This window comes from Schistocerca piceifrons, chromosome 2 (assembly GCF_021461385.2).
Source record: "Schistocerca piceifrons isolate TAMUIC-IGC-003096 chromosome 2, iqSchPice1.1, whole genome shotgun sequence".
NCBI lineage: Eukaryota > Metazoa > Arthropoda > Insecta > Orthoptera > Acrididae > Schistocerca > Schistocerca piceifrons.
The window spans coordinates 942927884-942950412 of NC_060139.1; the positions used below are offsets into that span (position 1 = coordinate 942927884).

General features: G+C 44.9%; 1 protein-coding gene across 2 annotated transcripts in view; it reads left to right on the forward strand.

The window, feature by feature from the left end:
- LOC124776621 (E1A-binding protein p400-like) overlaps positions 1-14163 on the forward strand; it is a 183778-nt gene extending 169615 nt beyond the window's left edge. For both annotated transcript variants that reach the window (XM_047251708.1, XM_047251709.1), the window contains exon 7: positions 14035-14163. The gene's annotated coding sequence lies outside the window, so the exon portion shown is untranslated. The remainder of the gene's footprint in view (positions 1-14034) is intronic.
- Positions 14164-22529: the final 8366 nt, after the last annotated feature.

Genomic DNA, 22529 nt, shown 5'->3' on the forward strand with positions numbered 1-22529 from the left:
ACCAAAGACTATTGATACTTCGGGGGGTGGGGGGGGGGGGGGGGGGGAACATTGGGAACATGGCACTTGCATTAAGAAGCTTTCAGTTTCCATGGGTTTCGCTCTGAAATTTAAAGTTACTGTGCTCTTGACTGACTAGGCGTCCGCCATGGATTTTCGACTGAAGAAGGGGTCCGCAAGCTGAAAAGGTTGGGAAGTCCTGCGTTAGACAGTCGAAATCCCGAGCTAGTTGGAGTGCTCGAAACATTCATAACTGAGGAGAGATCCGGTGACCTTGCTAGCCAAATAGACCGTAGAATATCGTCATCGTGCCGCTGTGCTGTAAGGATGCCTTGGATGAAAACCAAAGGAGTCCTGCTACAAAAAGAAATGGTCTCCCAGACCATCACTCCTAGCTGCCCGCCCGGATAGCGGACGACAGAGTCATATGCCACGGCTGCCCAGAGCGTCTCCAGACACATCTTTGCTGGTCGTCGGGGCTCAGTTCGAAGCGGGACTCATCATTGAAGATAGTTCTACTCCAGTCGATAAGATTACAGGCCGAATGTGGCTGACGCCACTGCAAACTGGCTTATTGGCGTACCGAGGTCAATGGTAATCGGCGCAAGGAGCCCTCGTTCTGTGGGCCGGCTCTTAATGGTCCTTGTGATCACAGGAGCACCAGTTGCACGTCGGGTTGGGTTGGGTCATTTGGGGGAGGAGACCAGACAGCGAAGTCATCGGTCTCATCGGATTAGGGAAGGACGGGGAAGGAAGTCGGCCGTGCCCTTTCAAAGAAACCATCCCTGCATTTGCCTGGAGCGATTTAGGGAAATCACGGAAAACCTAAATCAGGATGGCCGGACGCGGGATTGAACCGTCGTCCTCCCGAATGCGAGTCCAGTGTGCTAGCCACTGCGCCACCTCGCGCAGTAGTTGCACGTCGGCCCCATGATAATAATTAATCCGGGGCTCTGAGTGCCTCTTTGATGACTGCTCGGACATCACGTTCTGTCGGTCTCTAGGTCGACCGCTTCCTTCTTGACGCTGTGTTCGGCCATGGTTCACCCATTCCCGCCAGATCGACGGATAATTGCATCGCTCCTATTAAAATGTCGAGCGATTCGCTAATTACTTCAACCGACTTTTTTGAGCCCAACTACACGTCCTCTCTCAAGTGCTGACATCTGCGTATGTTGTTCACGCACCAGACTGCGAGGTATAATTACTTTTCAGCTGAGTAGACGGAATGAAAGTCGCAAAAGACTTTATGCCCTGGTATGGTATCGACGTGTCCCCTGTTAACTCTAGCGGTTCTCGGCGATCAGTCCGCAACTGCGCGACTGCTACGGTCGCAAGTTCGAATCCTGCCTCGGGCATGGATGTTTGTGATGTCCTTAGGTTAGTTAGGTTTAAGTAGTTCTAAGTTCTAAGGGACTGATGACCACAGATGTTAAGTCCAAGAGTGCTCAGAGCCATTTGAACCATTTGAACCCTGTTAGCTACCCTTAACAGCTGAGTGGTCAAATTGCACTGCAGTGTTATACATTCATCTATCGGCCACCATAGTTTACAGTTTTGCGTTTTTCGTCGATACCTGTATGAATATATTTCTTTTATTCGTGTGTATTTTGAACAGAATTGTAGCCAGCACACTTCCATGCCAGAGCTCGTTTTTCTGCACAGTGTCAAGAATTGAAGGAACGTATAGCATAGTATGCGTTGTGCTTTAATAACTGCTGCAGTAGTCCTGCTCTAGTTACGACTGCAATGCCGTGAAACCTGTTTCTTGCACAGCGGTGACGTAGGCGGGGAGCTGGCGGCCCAGCAAGGCGCGGCTGGCTGGCGGAAACCGCAGGCTGGTACTGCCGCTGCCACGGCAAGGACGCGGCGTCGCAAAGCTGTCGCAACGCTGTCCCCTGCAGATTGCGTCGCGTACACCGTTTACCGTTAGCGGACATCTCGTTATCTCTAATTCCTGTTGTCTATCTAGTGACTTCCCTCCCATTAGCGAGTGGCGTGTCTACTGCAGGTAGGCGCTTCCGACGTCAGGAGGAAAGACTGGAGGTACGTTCTGTGCACCAGCTAATATGTGCTCCATGTTGACAGAACAACCCTCTTCCTTTTCATGCATGGCTTTCGTAACCTGTTATAGGTCTAGGCAACGTTTATTCAGAACTTCCTCTAAGACGTTAAACAGTACAAAGCTTTCACCCTTTTTTCACCTGTTACACTCTGTTCCAAAGTTTCATGTTTCCTCATCGTTACTATTAATCTAGCCCAGCCTGTTGGATTTTGGTGGCAATGAATCACGATCGGCAAATAAACACAAAAACACTTGTCCTAAAATAGCACAAAAATTATTTCCCCTACAGATACCAGTGCTATCCCGAAAAATCGTTGGTTCTTCCATTGAAGTATTGTGTCATTCGATAGCAGTACGTAGGGGCCTGCTCCAAATTCACCACTGTCCACGGAATTAATATCAGCTTTATAATCCAAGCATTTCATCCTCATGACATAATAATGAAACTTCCTATAGAGGTAACCGACCATTGCATACTTGCCCTCAATACTGTGTAGGAATGTTTTGATGGCAAATCTTCTTATTCCATGCACACGAAGCGATTCAAGATCATGACCTTCAGATCTTTGGTATGTAATGCTCTTTTCATAACAGTTACGTACAGTGCCCTGATGGAAGAAGACTGCCAGCGGTGTAATTGTCGCTCTTTAGTCGCTGAACTATAACATTTACATTAACACAAAAAAATCAAGAAGATAAAATAAGTGTTGATATTTATGACGAGATGATGGAATCTGACGAACATTATCTTGATTAAGAGCATGGTATGATGGGAGCTCCCAGTAACTTTAAGAACTGGGATGTAAGAAGTGTTGGAGAGAAGGTTACATAGAAAGGTATAGGGATTGTCTTCGTGAGAAGGAAATGATAGGGGGGATGTAGGTGTTATATAAGTGGGATGCCAGTTGGGCAAGTAAAGGACGAAATGGAGCATTCATTTGAGATCGGGTAGATACGGTTGGTTATGTTTACAAGGAAGGGCAGACTTAAGGGTTCAGCGATGAGTCATGGTTCCGGGAGCGACAGGTGGTTAGAACTGCGTATTGAAAGGAGCTAGTTTATGAGGAATTTTAGCACCGACATTCTTCAATAAATGCTTCACGGATTTCTTACTGCGTCAGGTTTCAATGTAACCTCAAGCATTCGACGACTTCCTGCGACGTCATCGTTAGGAGTTTTCTGAAGGCCGTGTGATACTTTAGTTTTCCGAATACATTCAGTACATTCCATACATTCACCGCTGCCTATCGCGGAAGGAGATTGGCAGTGATGCTTATTTCGTTTGGTGGCGGATGACTCAGTTTATTTCTGTGTTGTCTTTCAGCATCAAGAGCACCACCGAGGATATAGCACCGCTGCCAAAGTTCTTCCATTATAGACAACGACATATCTCTGGTATCATTTGGAAGTTCCGTGGTTTCGTGACGTGCCTATGATAGCTGTAATTCGGAAAAGAGTAGCTTTCATTTCACAAGACTTTCTGAAAACGTCATTTTGACGTCACACGCAATATCGACAGATCCAAGAACTGTTATCGACTTTCTTCAGCGTTCGATGCGGGCATCTCTAATATGGGTAACAGCTCACGTATGCCGTTAGCGAAAGAGATATGTCAACCGCGACTGCCGTTGGTTTGCAGGAAGACTTATGAAATGCTACCTTGAAATATTTGTCACGAGAAAGAATACGACTGTTATTTCTCATCATTTCGCTTGCAGAAATTTAAGCTGACCTCTTAGATTTCCAACTAAAACCACACTCAGAAATCACCACACGTTCAGAAAGAAACAATCAAATGTTTATTTCATCTTTCATTCTCTAATCAGACGAAAATCTCGAATAACATCTACTGTTGCGGAACATATGTTCATAACAGAGTTCCAAAATATGTTAACAAAGTTAAGATGAAAAAAATTATTAACATGTAGTGGGATGCGAATCTACATCTTTCAACTCCATAAATCACAAAAATATGCATTACGTTTTTTTTTTGTTTTTTTTTTTTTTAAATAACGGAAGGAAGAAGAGAGAAGAAACAATGGGGGCTATACATCGGTCCATCGGCGGAGCCCGAGGGCACGGAGGACAGGGGTCGTAACTGAGGCCTGGCCACTGTGCCTCCAGACCTCTCCGCAGTCGGGTGCCTAGAAAGGGAGGGTTTGTGGTAGTTAGGGTGGAGTGATCACAGTTCCGGCGAAATGGGAGTAGAGGGTAAAATGTCATGATGCTGTCTTATGTGGGCTGCCTTGTTCCGTGAAAGATGCGCTAGCCTTTGCGACTTCCTCAGAAGGCGTGGACCGAAGATGCTGGTGCAGCGAGAAGAGCGGGAGGAGACGTCATAGGTGTGGAGTGGAAACATCTCCCATGACGCCCTAAGTGAGCGATGGGGACATGAATACACCACGCAAGTAGTTGGCAAACAGGGTCCAGTAATGAACTGACTAATTCTAGGGACAAATGTCTTCATTGCCCCTTCCCTCACCCTCCACTCTCCCTCTCACCACTCCCTGTGGGTGCCACTGTAACTACACACATCAAAAAAAGTTATGCATCACTCTGGTTCCCAGAATATCTGAAGGTAAACGTTGACTGTGGATTTTGTATCACAGACACAGTCTCTTTGACTGTTTAAAGATGTCACGAAACCCGCCCAAAGATGTAAACAACCGTGCATGAACAGCGCCGATTAGACGGAGGGGCCCGACAGACGATCAGTTACTGTCGTTCCACAAGGAAGAAGGTACACGGCTCGCGTTGTCTGTAATTCAACCATGCCTAGACGGTCAATACCGCGGTTCGATCGCGTCCGCATTGTTACTCTGTGCCAGGAAGGGTTCTCAACAACGGAAGTGTTCGAGCGTCTCGGAGTGAACCAAAGCGATGTTGTTCGGACATGGAGGAGATACAGAGCGATAGGAACTGTCGATGACATGTCTCGCTGAGGCCGCCCAGCGGCTGCTACTTCAGTGATGACCGCTACCTACAGATTATGGCTCGCAGGAACCCTGACAGCAAACCCACCATGTTGAATAATGCTTTTCGTGCAGCCACAGGTCGTCTTGTTACGCCTCAGACTGTGCACAATAAGCTGCATGATGCGCAACTTCACTCCCGACGTCCATGGCGAGGTCCATCTTTGCAATCATGACACCATGCAGCGCAGTACAGTTGGGCCCAACAAAATGCCGAATGGACCGCTCAGGATTGGCATCATGTTCTCTTCACCGATGAGTGTCGCATATGCCATCAACCAGACAGTCGTCGAAGAAGTGTTTGGAGGTAACCCGGTGAGGCTGAATGCCTTAGACACACTCTCCAGCGAGTGCAGCAAGGTGGAGGTTCCCTGCTGTTCTCGGGTGGCATTATGTGGGGCCGACGTACATCGCTGGTGGTCGGCTGTACGATAAGTGAATGCCGTCCTCCGACCGATAGTGCAACCGTTCAAATGACTCTGAGCACTATGGGTCTTAACATCTATGGTCATCAGTCCCCTAGAACTTAGAACTACTTAAACCTAACTAACCTAAGGACATCACACACATCCATGCAAGAGGCAGGATTCGAACCTGCGACCATAGCGATCAGGCGGTTCCAGACTGAAGCGCCTAGAACCGCACGGCCACACCGGCCGGCTAGTGCAATCGTATCAGCAGCATATTGCCGAGGGATTCGTCTTCATGGACGTCAATTCGCGCCCTCATCGTGCGCATCTTGTGAATGACTTCCTTCAGGATAACGACATCGCTCGACTAGAATGGCGAGCATGTTCTCGAGACATGAACCATATCGAACATGCCTCGGGTAGAATGAAAAGAGCTGTTTATGGACAACGTCACTCTGAGTGATCTACGCCGAATCGCCGTTGAGGAGTGGGACGATCTGGACCAACAGTGCCTTGATGAACCTGTGGATAGTATGCCACGACGAATACAGGCATGCATGAATGGAAGATGACGTGCTACTGGGTATTAGAGGTATCGGTCAGTACAGCAATCTGGACCACCACCTCTGAAGGTCTCGCTGTATGGTGGGACAAGATGAAATGTGTGGTTTTCATGAGCAACAAAAAGGGTGGAAATGATGCTTATGTTGATTCCTATTCCAATTTTCCGTACAGGTTGTTACGAGGTGAGGCAAAGCTTTTTTTTATGTGTGTATATGTCTTTCTTATTTTTTACTGTTGTGGAGTCAATATCACTTCCATAGGCGGATAAAGACGTTTTAGCAATAAGATCACAACACAACTTATGTGTAGGCCCACGACAAAAAGACACAGCATCATATTAGAAACGCCAAACTAAGACGCTTTTAAAACAGCTAGAATAGTTACTGTATCTATAGCTATCGTTCATTTACTTTTAGTGAAGAATATCTAGACTCAGACGTCAGGCATGAAACACAAAACAATATCCTTGTGTGCTGGAAACACAATGTTTCAAGCAACTGAGCAGCAGATACCAACATCAGATATTAGAGTGACCAAAGAGTTAAGGGTGGACGCACTCGAAATTGGGATACGAGTATGTTCCCTTCTTCAAACCAACGAATATTTCTAAGTCCTATTAAGGCGGCACATAAATCGTTTTCATTCCCTTTCTATAGCTCACAATGCGCATCTGTATGCTAACACAAGTTCGGTGGAAAAAAATCAGTTTTTTGGCGCTTGTTCCCTTCTTCAAACTTCAGACTCATTTGTTGTCGTGTCACTTGGTTCTGAGGCATTTCGGTCGTGATAAACATTCCTCCCATCTGTTAAGTAGTCAATCAAAACGCACTGTGTATCTGCTTCCGTACAAACCCTTACTTCTCGTATTTTGTCTTCGTGATTCGTACACCGGGTGTATGTTCGTGGCAGTAGGATAATTCTGCAAGTCCGTCGTAAATGCCGATTCTGCGACGATACAACGTTTTACAGGGTGAATGTCACCTCGTCTGATTCCTTAATTATGTTGACGAATGTTCTTTCCGGTCTATAAGCTACGTCAACATACCATCTAAGGTACTGACGGCTCTGGATAATAGGGCTATTGGACCATGAAATGGGCAGTCGGACTCTGTACAGGAATAAAATCAACATAAGAGTGTAAGAAATAATGTACAGATAGGCCTATGTTAAACACCTAATCTCAGTTTGTTGGTTTACAGAGGAAATCGATGAAAAATGCTTCGGTGGATCGGAGGCTGTTACTAAAAGCAGTTCCGATGGTTTTGTTAATGACACAAAAATTCTGAGCAGTATAGGCGGCAAGAAACCGGTAACAAAAAAGTGTAGGTGCTTTATAATACCCTTGGTTTACAGTTAATGGGATAAAGTGTGCAGAAAATCAACTGCCTGCTCTGGTAACAAATTTGCTTGTGAATTTTTTTACTTGGTACGTTACTTTCTTGAATGCGAAATCCTGTGAGGTTGCGGATCGTAGTTGAAGGAACAGAAATAGGTTACTGAAGCGACAGTAATGAAGTGCTATGGTACTGCAAATGCAAACTACAGACATGCAGATGTTGATGCGCGATACAATAAGAAACGGAGGACGGCAAGATGAGCGTCGTTCAAGTGAAAGTTTCGCTAGAACAGAAATTTTTTGACAAACATGTGATGTAAATAATAATTTACATGAAGAAGGACACTGTGGGTCGTACAAGTCTTTTAAAGGTATCAGAAAAGCAACAAACTAGAAACAAGCTGGTAATATTATGTCGCACCTCCTTACAAACCATTTTTATTTTTGAGATCCGACCATTATAGTGATTACCTACTTCTCTGTGAGGTCACTTGCAGCTACGGATGTTTTCCGTGAAAACGGTGAAAGCTACAAAAAACGAAATGTGTAAAGAACGGACGGCCTTGGCGAAGGTGACAGGGGGCTAAAATGTAAAGCATTCCTCGTGAATGATTCAGAGCTGCGCAACAGTTCGACCAATGTGACCTCGATACAAGGTCGCCGGAGAGAACTGTTCCGTAAAGTCTTAGTCACTACGCCAGTCGCATCAGCTGTTTCTGGACCGATTCAGGTACGCACTGCACAAATCACTAGAGACTAGTCACGAGCAGAGAGAACGTTCACTTGCAGTCAAAAGTACGTTTTATGTGGGGAATATGTGCCCTTGCGCTGTTTTTGTGACCAACTCCTTGCTGCAGTCTGGGAAGCGCCGCAACAATTCACAGCTGTCTGGCTCTGGCTCTGAGTACTATGGGACTTAACATCTTGGGTCATCAGTCCCCAAGAACTTAGAACTACTTAAATCTAACTAACCTAAGGGCATCACACACATCCATGCCCGAGGCCGGGTACGAACCTGCGACCGTAGCGGTCGCACGAGTCCAGACTGAAGCTCCTAGAACCGCACGGCGACTGCGGTCGGCTCACAACTGTCTCTCTTCGAGAACCAGTCCTACGCCTAGCAACATTTCCTTGGCAACGCTACGCTGCCCGCCTTCGTGACAGATCTCCATGTTATATATAGTCTAGTGACATTAATGTGACCACCTGTCAAAAACCTGAATAATCACCTTTTGCAGAGCGGGAGGTGTAGGAAGGAGGTCAATGAATTCCTTCTTGAAGGTATCTTCTGGGATATGGGGCCCCGTCGACTCCAGGGCTGCGAAAATCTACGCTATGTTTCTCGCCTGAGGATCCATGGTGCGAACAGCCTGATCGAGGCAGCCACACGGAGTCTCGATTGGGCACTGATCCGGGAAGTTTCGTGGTCAGGGGTGCCACCTGTCACAAGCCTGGATAACCACCTTTTGCAGCGCAAGAGGGTCAGGAAGAAGTCAATGAATTCTGGAAGATACCTACAGGGATATGGGGCCACGTCGACTCTAATGCCGTAGAAATCTGCGCTGTGTTTCTCGGCTGAGGATCCATGGCGCGAACAGCTTGATCGAGGTAGCCACACAGATTCTCGATTGGGTATTAATCCGGGAAGTGTCGTGGCCAGTGGTGTACGGTAAACTCATGCTGGTGCTCCTCGAACCACAGGTACTGTGAGCTCCGTGGCACGTTGCATTGTCCTGCTGATAGATACCGGTGCCGAGGGAAAGGAAACTGCGTGTAGGGGTGGACATGGTTTCCAAGGATAGTTGCGTTCTTTGCTGATACATTGTGTCTTCCAAAACGACGAGGTCACCCCGGGAATGCCTGCAACACTCACTCCAGGTTGCAGGGTGTTTGCCTTCAGACGTTTCACGCTCTACACGCAAACAACCATCGGTCCGATGAAGCATAAAACGTGATTCATCTTAAAGGCTACCTATTACCACTCAGTGGACGTTCAGTTGCGGTATTGGCATGCAAATTCCAGCCTTCGTCGCTTATGAACAGCAGTCAGCATGCGTGCATGAACCAAGCGTCCGCTGCAGAGGCCCATACGCAGCAACGTTCGATAAACGGTCCTTGAGGAGCCACTGTAGGTAGCCCCTTGGTTCATCTTGACGATTAGTATTTCAACATTTGCACGTCTGTTCACCCGTACCCATCACCGCAGCCGTCGTTCACCCCTGTCACCTATGACCCGTGGTGCACCACAGTTAACTCGGCGCTGTTTTTGGATAGCGCCGTTTTGCCACACACAGTATACGAGTACTTTAATCACAGCAGCAAGCGAACAATTTACAGACTTAGCCGTGTCGGAAATGTTTTCTCCCTTCGCTCGAAAGCCAATGATCATATCCTTTTGGACGTCAGATACATCGCACAGTTACCACATTACAAGGACTGCACTGTCTTCCGTGTCCCACCGACACGCTGTATACAGGGTGTTACAAAAAGGTACGGCCAAACTTTCAGGTAACATTCCTCATACACAAATGAAGAAAAGATTTTATGTGGACATGTGTCCGTAAACGCTTAATATCCATGTTAGAGCTCATTTTAGTTTCGTCAGTATGTGCTGTACCTCCTCGATTCACCGCCATGATTTCGTACGGGATACTCTACCTGTGCTGCTAGAACATGTGCCTTTACAAGTAAGACACAACATGTGGTTCATGCACGATGGAGCGCCTGCACATGTCAGTCGAAGTGTTCGTACGCTTCTCAACAACAGATTCGATGACCGATGGATTGGTAGAGGCGGACCAATTCCATGGCCTCCACGCTCTCCTAACCTCAACCCTCTTGACTTTCATTTATGGGGGCATTTGAAAGCTCTTGTCTACGCAACCCCGGTACTAAATGTAGAGACTCTTCGTGCTCGTATTGTGGACGGCTGTGATACAATACGCCATTCTCCAGGGCTGCATCAGCGCATCAGGGATTCCATGCGACGGAGGGTGGATGCATGTATCCTCGCTAACGGAGGACATTTTGAACATTTCCTATAACAAAGTGTTTGAAGTCACGCTGATACGTTCTGTTGCTGTGTGTTTCCATTCTATGATTAATGTGATTTGAAGAGAAGTAATAAAATGAGCTCTAACATGGAAAGTAAGCGTTTCCGGACACATGTCCACATAACATATTTTCTTTCTTTGTGTGTGAGGAATGTTTCCTGAAACTTTGGCCGTACCTTTTTGTAACAGCCTTTATACCCTCAAGTCGCAGTGCTGCCACCTGTCGTCTATGAGTGGTTACTGCATGTTGACGTCGAACATAGGTGTTGGTCACATTAATGTGACTGGACTGCGTAGTGGCAACATTCCTGATACTAGCCTATATAAAGTTTCGTTACCACGAATTCACAGCCAGCATGTGAGAAACCTTAATGCTGCTAGAACCAAGTTGTCCTGCCTTAAATTACGAAATTTTCCGCTAAGCTTACGATATAAATTCGCAAGTCGCAGTCGAATGGTGTAGTTAGTCCTGGTGATTCGCATTTAACTAACGTGCTGTAATGAGTTCCAGCCGTCGCAGTGGTCGCTGGTTCGAAGACCGCTGAGCGGATGGAGAGGGGTGGGGAGAGGAGAGGAGCGTAGAGCTTGGAATGGGGTTTCGTTCGCCACTAGCAGATAGTGCGGCCGAGTCTTGAACTGAAGCCTAGCTGTACATCGTTCACTTGGTGTCAGAGCTCAAGCCATTGTTTATGATAATACGAAGGTCTGATATCAACAGTGGACCTGTTACTCCCGCCGTTCTACGCGCCAGTATCTGTTTCCACGTGTTTGTTGTCATACCTTAGGTACACAAAAGAAAACGACACTTGACGGTCATGGGTAAGAATCAACTATGTTACTGTTCTGTTCATTAGTCTGTAATCTAGTGTCATGCAGCTCTGCACACTAGTTTATTCTGTGTAAGTCTCTTTATCTCTGCATACCTACAGCAACTAATATCCACTTGAAGTCAAGCCACTGCTTGCCTGTACAATTTTTGCCCCACGGAAGCAACACGGAAATCCTCATCCAACTCCAGTGGCAGGCACTACAACGGAGGCGTTGGGCGTCATGCTATAGTATACTCCGAAAATTCCAAGAGCGTACATTCCTAGAAGAATTGCTTCCTCTTACGTATACCTCACGAAAAGACCATGAAGGTAAAATTAAAGAGATTCGGGTTCAGATAGCGGCTTTCCAAAAATCGTTCTTTCCGCGAACTATTCGACTCTGGAACAGGGAATCGGGGAAGTGACAGTGGAGAGCAAAACATCCTTCGCCACACATCATCAGGCGGCTTGTAGAGTATATACGTAGATGGGAGGAACGAAGATCAGAATTTAACGTCATGTCGACTGTGAGATCATTGGAGACGGAGCACAAAATCGGATTACGACAGGACGGCGAAGGAAATTCGCTATGTTCTTTCCAAAGGAACCATACCGGCATTTGCTTCGAGCGATTTCGGGAAATCATGGGAAAGCTAAATGTGGATGCCCGGACGGGGATCTGAACCGTCGTCCTCACGAACGTGAGACGATTCTGGTAACTACTGTGTCATCTCCCTCGATATGTAGATGTAAATGTAAACGCAGTTGCAGAAGAGAACTGAAGCGTTTGAATTGTGGTGTTACAGAAGGTTGCTGAAAATTAAGTCGACTGATAAGAAACCAGGAGGTTCTCTGTAGAACTGACGAGAAAGGTATACCTGGAAAACATTTATTGGAAGAAAGGATATGACGATAGGACTTGTGTTATGACATCAGGGAGCCGTAGAGGGCAAAGAGGTGCGTGGAGACAGAGATTGGAATGCATCCAACAAATAATCGAGCATGCTGGGAATAACTGCTACTATAAGATGAAGAGGTTGACAAAGGAGCGGAAATTGTGGTGGGCCGCATCAAACCAGTCTGACGACTGATTTGCCTGAAGATACTAAAAGCGTTGCAGAGTTATAGATTACATGCCACGTACCTCTTAATTCGAGCGTCGGCACAGATATATGTAAAATTAATTGTCTTTCGTGTTAAGTCAGCTGTCTACAATGTTTGGCTGAAATTGTTCCACCCGTTGCAGAGCAATGCTGGAAAAGCGCACGTACATCCATTTTTAGGTTCAAATGGCTCTGAGCACTATGGGACTTAACTGCTGAGGTCATCAGTCCCCTAGAACTTAGAACTACTTATACCTAACTAACCTAAGGACATGACAGACATCCATGCCAGGGGCAGGATTCGAGCCTGCGACCGTAGTGGTCGCGCGGTTCCAGACTGAAGCGCCTAGAACCGCTAGGCCACCCCGGCCGGCCCATTTTTAGGTTTCTGTACCTCAGTCGATAAAAACGGAATTATTATAGGATCACTTTATTGTCTGTATGTCTGTCTGTCTCTCCGACTGTTAAGACTCCTTTTTCTCAGGAACGGCTACAGGCATCGTTTTTAAATTTGTGCCAAATATTAACGTCTGCTGTTCTTTGGCGATGTACAAAATTTAAATTTATAAATCAATGCAATCAAAAGATATTGTCGTATCTGAATACACATTTTTCTCAGTAATGGTTAGAGTTATCGAGCTGCAATTTATGTCAAATACCAAGGTTTACTGCCCGCATCTCGTGGTCGTGCGGTAGCGTTCTCGTTTCCCACGCCCGGGTTCCCGGGTTCGATTCCCGGCGGGGTCAGGGATTTTCTCTGCCTCGTGATGGCTGGGTGTTGTGTGATGTCCTTAGGTTAGTTAGGTTTAAGTAGTTCCAAGTTCTAGGGGACTGATGACCATAGATGTTAAGTCCCATAGTGCTCAGAGCCATTTGAACCATTTTGAACCAAGGTTTACAGTGGTGTAAATAATTTAAGCTTCTACGTCAAGTCAATAAATACGGCAATGACTGTCACATATTATTTTGATACTCGCAAACTCACTCATCAGAACCTATGGATGAACTACCTACATACGTGTCGAGCCTGGTGGTCTAGCGGTGATGGATCTGCCTGAAAACTATAAGGACGCGGGATTTTCCAGTGTTCATTTTAACCTAGCCTTCACCTCTCAACTATTCGATGAGTCGCCAGAAACAACACCTGGTTTCGGATTCCACGTCGAATTGTAGGGCCCCTTTACCCTGTTGGATAACTGGAATAAGGTAGGGACACACATCTAAGGCGCTGCAGTCATGGACTGTGCGGCTGGTCCCAGCAGAGGTTCGAGTCCTCCCTCGGGCATGGGTGTGTGTGTTTGTCCTTAGGATAAATTAGGTTAAGTAGTGTGTAAGCTTAGGAACTGATGACCTTCGCAGTTAAGTCCCTTAAGATTTCACGCACATTTGAACATTTTTATGGACACACAACTAGCGTCCAGTAGAAAGATCTGCACCAGACCACTGAGTGAGCCTCGTGAAATTATTACTACTATCATTATTATTACTATTATCTATATACGTAATTAAGTTTGTACAGAACACTCCGAGTGCGAGTCCGACTGGCATTTGTCCGGTTTTTTATGCATACGGATACCGAGATTAATGGTTCAACCTGTGTAACCATCGGCGCCAAAACTTTTCTAAATCTTACCACCTTGCGTTTCAATAATTTGACAGCTCAATACTCAAACGACAAAAATTTAGAAATTTGGCTTACTTTTTCCTTTTTATTTGTTCCAGACTGGCAGCGGTCGCAGTTTGGAGCTCCGTTCTCAAGGTGCCCAGGGATCCTGTCAGTAGAACGTCTGGCTACAGCGGCGAACGTCAGCTGGGAAAAGCAGCGCTACTTTGTATAGAGAGCCTCCCTGATTCTCATCCCGACCTAGTCCCTCCTCTGTAATTTAGCTTTAAATCCTCCAAATACCCTGGCCAACCATGACAGCGTCAAATATCAACACTTTAAGAAACCGATGTGGATTCCAACCTGTCAGGTTACTTGTTAACACAGTCTTAACACTCTAGTGGCCAGCTACATTGCGCAAAATTGGTATATTCTTTATATCGTTCTTCGAAATTGGGCAATTAAACGTAATTAGCCTGTTGCACACCGTATTATAGGCTAATATGTAATTTCAACGGGAATTATCACTGGACACCCATCCGAAGCTCCGTATTATAGTCTAATTAAAATTTGTTAATTTACGTCCTCCAAGTGCCGCTGTAGCGTTGTCACGAAGCATTTCAGCTCGAATTCGCTTAAGGCTTAGTCATAGTAATTCCCTGCACCTTCAAAACTCACGGTTCACATCGGTGCTTGGGGACATCGAAACAAGTCGTGGATGTAGTGCGTGTCAACCGTTGTGCACTTCTCGAACCCTACGCATAAACTAATATTTTGTAGTAGCGCGTAGGCAACAGAAGGTAGTTTGTGCGCGACCTTGAGTTCTCAGGTCCGTGATGTAAAGCGTAGATTAACAATTAATTTTAATTAGACTATAGTAAATTTGGATGGCACATTCTTCATATCACCGGAGAGCTGTTCCGCGTGAAATGCAATGACTGACGTCTCACTCGAAAATAAAAAACACTGTTTGTTAAAATATCCCATTTGGAAAACAGTACGCTGCAAGTACTGCGAAATGGAATTTCGTCTCACAATAGAAAAGACCCATCCAAAAAAAGTCTATTTCGATGCAGTGGCTTCCGTAGGGTTGTTGGTGTTACTAACCGCAGATTGCCATTTACAACATCTCTCCTTCACAACCAAATTGCAAAAGCAGTGCGAAGTACCTTCAGATGATAGCTTTATAAACTAAGGCAGATGAAAGCTTTTCACGTGACCGTGAAAATATTGCCTAATAACGTATCTGCGTGTGAGTAGCCTCAGAGAAATAATTTCTCTGTATATTTCAGGTGTAGGTCACAAAGGCTGTATAATTCCCTGTTTCGATTCACTGCCAAGTCATCATTAAATGACCTGTTTCCGAAGATTTTCAGTGACGACTGCAACCAGTCACCTTTAGATGTTGTTCTCGCCCTTTAATTAGCAACTTACTTCCCTATTGTGGAAATTAATGGTTATTGTATTAACCACGCTGACAAGTAATGTATGTTGTTGAGCAGGAAAAACTGGCTGAAATCTAGTGGATTTTTTTCAAACAGATCAGTAGTGAGAGCTTTATGTTTCGAATGGGTGAAATTTTTAGCTTTTCGTTATGCATAGATTGCCGAACTATGCTAAGAATTTTCAAAGTTGTCAAGTTCTTAAATCTAGGTTCAGGCCACAAAATTCTTTGTTGAGTAAGGCTCTTTGTTTGTCGTGGGACTTAGTTTCATTTACCTATGTGGTTTCATATTTGCATTTCTGGTTGCTTGTATTGATTCACTGTGGTCTCTAATACAACTCTAACATAATTATGAGGAACGTTATCTAAGATACATAGCTTATTGAATTTAATTACGAGAACTGTTCTCATTGCCGTCAGTTTACACTTCCTGTAAGTTTTCACTGTTCCTCTGGCCTAGTTAGGTAGCGAAATAAAACGTTTATCCATAATGAATGTGGAATACTGCGACTGTGATTAATAATGGCTTTCAGAAATCATTGATTTATTCATCACAGCTGCAGTTTCTACATCCGGAATGGATAAAAGTTAGGTATGTTTTCCGCCTCTCTTTCTTTCGTCACGGATCATATGGTGAGTTGGTAATGAATTGCACCAGGTGATGATACGACTAGTGTGACATGAAGCTGAAATATATATCTAATAAGAAGGACAAGACGGTGACTGCGTTTCCCTAAGGGAGCATCCCAGTCTATAGACTCTATGCAGTTCTTCTGGGGCATTAAATGTTTCTGCGAAGGCACTTGTCGTCTTCTTCGGGGCAAGCGTAGCACCCGCGGCTACAGTCACCACTAACGGTAGCTAACAACCAGTCCACTGCACCTAAGTACCAGCATCAATTCGCGTGATACCTGTTCGCTATAGGCAGCTCGTGAGCGGAAAGTGTGTCCGCTTTCTAGCGGCTACATCGCTGACCACCACGTGGGGGCTGGGCGGACCAGCCCACAGCCTTCTAGAGTCGCGGTCTGCCTGGAGCGCCAGGAAAGCCACAGAAGAAAGTGGCCGCGCGTTATGTCACGCACCGCGCCCGCGGTCGTGTATTGTTCCGCTACGCCCGGCGACTCCACTTGTTTTGGTTTCACTCCGGTCGTCTACCCCAGATCGCCCGCTGCTGGCACTAGTTGAATCCACACGGTTCCTTAATCCCTCACTATCACTCGGTTTCTTTGTGAAATAAAATGAAACAAATTTGAGCACGTACTGCAGTTCAAGAAGACAACTTATAATTCAGGAATACGGCCAGCCCCATAACATCAAATAACCGTAACTCTTCAAGTGGAACTAACACACCTCTTTGTCTTTACTACCCATACTCTTCCTGTATAGAGCCAGGAAAGCAAGGATGTAAGCTCCCTCGTCTTTTCACTATCCTCTGTCCACTATTTATTTATTGATTCTGCATTCGCAGGCACCGGTGATTGAGATAACAAAGTCTACCCTTTCCGCTCCCGCCACTCTCCCCCTCTGTTGTAGCAGTAATCGCCAAGGAGGATTTCCGTATTTCGTCTCGAACTGCGGGAAGTAGAGTATTGATAAGGGACAGTTTTCCTGTCTCACGTGGTATTACTATACCAAACATACTGTATCAAGTATTTTACGAGTACCTTTTATTGTAAATAACTTTTACATGCATTGTTAAGAATTTATTCATTATTTTATTACTCACGTTGTAGTTGTAATAGTTTTGAATTTGTCATATTAAACGTAATGTACAAAATACTTTCGTCTTTTTATTTAAACCACATACTCCTAATGCAAGTTTCAAAGACATTACTCATTTATCTGGATAGAAATTAACAGAATGAAAGTGCAAATATCTTCTGGTAGTGTAATAAAGAAAGCTGTAGGCTACAACTGTAACTTATTAGTACTAACACAAAGAGGTAAAATATCATTAGATTTAAGAGCAAAGTCGATTCAAAATATAGACCAGTCAAACAGGTTAGGTACAAGTGATATTGGAGTAGAATGGCTCGCCTTTGGGGTGCAGATGATCTGGCACTTTTAACTAAGGATGTTACCACAGCTCAAAAAAACATTGAAATTCTTAAAGAAGTCTCGGAAAAGGTGGGACCACAAATATCATTCGAAAAAACGAAATACATGGCATGCAACAAACAGGCACCAAAGTTTTTGAACACGAAATATGGAAAAATAAAAAGAGTATCTCAGTTTAAATTCTTGGGAGAAATCATACAAGAAAACGGTCTGGAAAAAGCTGCAAATAAAGTTCGCTGTCAAAAGATGGCAACTGCATTCAGATTAACACAAAATATTTATAATAAAAAATCACTTCCTAAATTCAGTAAACTTACACAGTACAACACGGTAATCAAACCTGAATGTCTTTATGGAGCAGAAAATTTAATTTTAAATAGGAAGAGGGATATTGAAGAAATTCAAAACTAAGAAAGAAATATTATTAGGAAAATAGTAGGCCCTAAAGTTACTGATGGAGAATCTTACAGGCTAAGAAGTGATAAGGAAGTAAAAGAATACACAGATATAACGGGTGATCAAAAAGTCAGTATAAATTTGAAAACTTAATAAACCACGGAATAATGTAGATAGAGAGGTAAAAATTGACACACATGCTTGGAATGACATGGGGTTTTATTCGAACCAAAAAAAAAAACGAAGTTCACAAAATGTCCGACAGATGGCGCTGGACAGCAAAACTGCTACCGTGACGGGTGAGAGGTACGCCGATATGTTACAGAATTGCATCATCCCCAGCCTGGCTGATAAACACCTACTGGAACGTACGATGTTTATGCAGGATGGCGTTCCACCCCATATTGCTAGACGCGTGAAAGATCTCTTGCGCGCGTCGTTTGGTGATGATCGTGTGCTCAGCCGCCACTTTCGTCATGCTTGGCATCCCGGGTCCCCAGACCTCAGTCCGTGCGATTATTGGCTTTGGGGTTACCTGAAGTCGCAAGTGTATCGTGATCCACCGGCATCTTTAGGAATGCTGAAAGACAACATCCGACGCCAATGCCTCACCATAACTCTGGACATGCTTTACAGTGCTGTTCACAACATTATTCCTCGACTGCTGCTATTGTTGAGGAATGATGGTGGACATATTGAGCATTTCCTGTAAAGAACATCATCTTTGCTTTATCTTACTTTGTTATGCTAATTATTGCTATTCTGATCAGATGAAGTGCCATCTACGGACATTTTTGGAACTTTTGTATTTTTTTGGTTCTAATAAAACCCCATGTCATTCCAAGCATGTGAGTCAATTTCTACTTCTCTATCTACATTATTCCGTGATTTATTCAGTTTTCAAATTTATACTGATTTTTTGATCACCCGGTACATCGTGACATGAGAAAATGAAGACTTAAATTTTACGGGCACATTAAAAGAAAAGCACAAACTAGGTTGACAAAACAAATAGTAGAACTCTACGAAAATAGAAGTAAGGCCAAAACGGAGCCAATGATATGGATTGCTGCGATTAAGGAGGATATTAAAGCAGCCGGTATAACTCAGGCAGACCTTTCAGATAGGAAAACATTCAGACAAAAGATATTTGATTGGAAAGTTGGTCAGAGGGAAATTAGAAAACGGTCTGGAACACCGTGGTCTGATGAAAGAAATAGATTTCATTCAGAAAGGATGAAAAAAATTTGGATACAAAGAAAGGCCAACCATCAAACTTCGCATTGATGGATTGTAATTTGCATGGTGCTACTGGGTCCATACTTGAATAATAATAATTAAGAGACTTTTATGGAATACTAAAAAGCTAGGGAAGAAACTGCACGAAAATGTCCCAAAGCACAAATAGATTCTTTTCTGATATTCATAAGTCAAAACTGAGCCCTAAACAAAAATAAGAAAATACGAGGATTGGAACGTAAAAAATGGCAACTATTTATTCACAAGCGATACAAAAGAGTTACATGTTTGCACCTGTTACTGTCCTTCAAAGTAGTCACCAGCACTGTGTAGAACCCGTTGCCAGCGAAGTGGAAAGCGTAGTATACCGTTAGCAGAGTCTGTTCTGTCGATGGTGCAAATGGAGCTGTCTACTGCCTGTAGAATCTCTGGAACAGTTCTGAAGCGAATGCCACGAAGTGGTTCCTTCATCTTCGGAATCAAATCAAAGTCACAAGGACCTAAGTCCGGGGAGTATGGTGGATGGTACAGTACTATCCACACCCATCGACCGAACAGAGAGCCACAGCTTGCACTGTATGCGTCCGCGCATTGTCGTGCAAAATGATGTGTGGGTTGCTCAGAAAGTGTCGCCGCTTCTTTCGCAAAGCTGGTCGAAGGTGATGCTCCAAAAACGAATAGTAATATTGTGCATTGACGGTCTGCAGTGGAGGAACGTACTGCGTTAGGATAACACCATCACAGTCGTACACGAGAATCACCATGACTTTAGACCGCCCCATTCGCACCACCAACAGAACAGGCTTTGCTAACGGTATACCACGCCTTCCACATCGCTGGCAACGGGTTCAGTACAACGCTGGAAACTATTTTGAAGGACAGTAACAGGTGCAAACATGTAATTCTTCCGTATCGGTTGTGAATAAATAGTTGCCACTATTTAAGTTCCAAACCTCGTAGATAAAATATCGAATCTGCGAATCTTTATCGAATGTCCAATATGCAGCACTGTATATCTTTACTTCGCAACCCAAATATGAGAATGTAAACTTCAGTGGGGAAACATACTTGCTGTATGGGTGCTTACAGACTGACCAAACAAAGTCTCTAACACACAATACGGAGACGTCGTGCCAAAGTATGACCAGACCTAGTCACCGGTATAGAACTGGAATACAAATTATACACGCCAAAGAATAAACAAAACAAGAGATTAACAATAACACTTTACTTGAAATACATATTGTTCTCCTAAAACAGGACACATATGTCACACAATTAGGTCTCTGTGTGGCAGTGCAATGTTGTACCGTGTAGATAAAGTACTTGACAGTCAGTAGTTAAGAATTTAGAGACTCTAGTAGTACCTAATGTGAGTCATCTGGTAGGTTCCACAGGGGGTGGACAGAAACATGTAAACAACGAAAACACGACCCATTACCATACGTAATACGGTGTGGCACTCAAAACGTCTTCCAGTCGTCTCGGAATGGATAAATACAGGTCCTGCATGGTTTTCAAGGGAATCTGGTACTATTCTCCCTGTAAAATAATGGCAAGTTCAGATAGACTGCAAAGCCAGGGGAGTTGAGATGTTTCATTCTCTTGCTCACAAAACCAGTCCTGGACGAAGCAATCTACGTGAACAGCGACCCCATATTATTGGAAAACAGCACCGCCATTGGAGAACAACCATTGTACCATGGGATGGACCTGATTTGACAAAAAGTCACATAATCCTTGACAGTAATGCGGCCTTGCAGAGTAATCATGATCCTCAAGGAATACCACGAAATACACTGTGTCATCAAAAGTATCCGGACACCTGGCTGAAAATGACTTACAATTTCGTGGCGCCCTCCACCGGTAACGCTGGGATTCTGTATGGTGTTGGCCCAGGCTTAGCCTTGATCACAGCTTCCACTTACGCAGGCTTACGTTCAGTCAGGTGTTGGGAGGTTTCTTGGGAAATGGCACATCATTCTTCACGGAGTGCTGCACTGAGGATAGGTATCGATGTCGATCGGTGAGGCCTGGCACGAAGTCGGCGTTCCAAAACATCCCAAAAGTGTTCTATTAGATTCAGGTCAGGATTCCGTGCAGGCCAGCCCATTACACTAATGTTATTGTCGTGTAACCACTCCGCCACAGACTGTGCATTATGAACAGGTGCTCGATAGTGTTGAAAGATGCAATCGCCATCCCCGAATTGCTCTTTAACAGTGGGAAGCAAGAAGGTGCTTAAAACATCAATGCAGGCCTGTGCTGTGATAGTGGCACGCAAAACAACAAGGGGTGCAAGCCCCCTCCACGAAAAACACGACCACAACATAACACCACCGCCTCCGAATTTTGCTGTTGGCACTACACACGCTGGCAGATGACGTTCACTGGCCGTTCGCCATACCCATACCATGGCATCGGATCGCCGCATTGTGTACCGTGATTCGTCACTCCACACAACGTTTTTCCACTGTTCAGTTGTCCAATGTTTACGCTCCTTACACCATCGAGGCGTCGTTTGGTATTTATCGGCGTGATGTGTGCCTTATAAACAGCCACTCGACCATGTAATTCAAGTTTTCTCACCACCTGCCTAGCTTTCATAGTACTTGCAATGGATCCTGATGCAGTTTCGAATTCTTGCGTGATGGTCCGGACAGATGTCTGGCTATTACACATGACGACTCTCTGCAGCTGTCGGCAGTCTCTGTCAGTCACAGACTAGTTCGGCCTGTACGCTTTTGTGCTGTACGTGTCACTTCACGTTTGCACTTCACTATCACATCGGAAACAGTGGACCTAGGGATGTTTAGGAGTGTGGAAATCTCGCGTACAGACGTATGACACAAGTGACACCCAATCACCTGACTACGTTCGAAGTCCGTGAGTTCCTCGGAGCGCCCCATTCTGCTCTCTCACAATGTCTAATGACTACTGAGGTCGCTGATATGGAGTACCTGGCAGCACAATGCACCTAATATGAAAAACATATGTTTTGGGGGTGTCAAATGGCTCTGAGCACTATGGGACTCAACTTCTGTGGTCATCAGTCCCCTAGAACTTAGAACTACTTAAACCTAACTAACCTAAGGACATCACACACATCCATGCCCGAGGCAGGATTCGAACCTGCGACCGTAGCGGTCTCGCGGTTCCAGACTGCAGCGCCTAGAACCGCACGGCCACTTCGGCCGGCTTGGTGGTGTCCGGATACTTTTGATGACACAGTATAGCTGCCAAAATCATCACCTAAACCCAGCCATGTTTCACTCTTGGGACGTAAACTCGGATAGAAGTTGGAAACAGTGTGAAACGAGACTCATCCGACTAAACGGCATACTTCATTGTTCTAGAGGGCAGCTTTTACAACTCTGGCTCTCTTTTTCCGTTATAGTCATTTCCGAAACTAATGAGTGGTTTATAAATTCCAGCTTGCCCTTCAATTTCCACCTTTTAAAGCACTCTGCGTGTTGT